Below are 1091 nucleotides of genomic sequence, written 5' to 3'. Positions count from 1 at the left end.
ATCTAAAACAATATTCCACTGTATTTGCTTTGCCTGCAGGGAAAAGGATTAAAACCAAAATATGACAGGTGTTTTATCACACTGCGTAATGAACAAGTGGAAGACAGGCAGATAATACGGAGGTAAGCATAATATAATAACCTATATAGAAGAGGAGAGGACCACTTGAGCAACAGCTGCCAATCTGAAGCTGTAATTGCATACACAAACTTTGCATAAAGCTTGTCAGCAACTTGTAAAATTCTGTGTGTGTGTGTGTGTGTGTGTGTGTGTGTGTGTGTGTGTGTGTGTTCATCCACCTCAATAAACAAAGAACCACAGCTTAACCAATATTGTTCTTTTCTTGTAGGAGCCTGTGAGCCAAAGGCTAGATCTGATGCTTACTAGAATCAAGGGAAATACTCAAGCTGACTTCAAAGGGTTTCGGACCTAACCCTGAATTTCAGCACTAAAGGATTTTTATTTCACCAAATTGTAATCTCCTGAACTTGTTATTTTATATACTCTTTATTTTATTTAAAAGACAAAATAAAGACATTTCTGCTTCTGGTCAGACATTTGACTTGTACTTTGGCATAAACTTTTACGACTGTGATATAATCAAAATCAATGAGAAGGATTCAAGTTTTCTCATATATATTTCTGGTGGATTTACTCTATTTTGCAAACATTACTCTTCTAATTTCCTTCAGTCTAGTTAAAGGTAAGTATTTTACATCTATTTAAATCCTTCAGGGATTTAAAAATAAAGTTCAGAAAAAGACATCTTTTGCTTACCTCTCTTCCATCAAGGTTCATACAAGCCAAGCTTTATAAGTAAGACACACTTGCCTGTAGAGTTTCCACACCTTGTGATAATCTTGACTGGTTCATGAAAATAGATCTGTCTTCTAAAAGATGAAAATTTGTGCATCATCTTTGTTATAAGGATGCAAAGTCACATAGGATAAATTTATCTGGATTACTAAACAGATTTATATGTATTACTATAATACATATTTTTGCAAACTAAAAGATCAGTTGCAAATGTCCTGATATCATCCTCATCATCATCAATTTCAGTACATCAATATCCAAAAAATCTCAAAGTA

Source organism: Gavialis gangeticus, unplaced genomic scaffold (genome assembly GCF_001723915.1).
Source record: "Gavialis gangeticus isolate Ggan-Ray unplaced genomic scaffold, GavGan_comp1, whole genome shotgun sequence".
Classification (NCBI taxonomy): domain Eukaryota; kingdom Metazoa; phylum Chordata; order Crocodylia; family Gavialidae; genus Gavialis; species Gavialis gangeticus.
The sequence above is the reverse complement of the archived record's forward strand: the minus strand, read 5'-3'. Positions refer to the sequence as shown.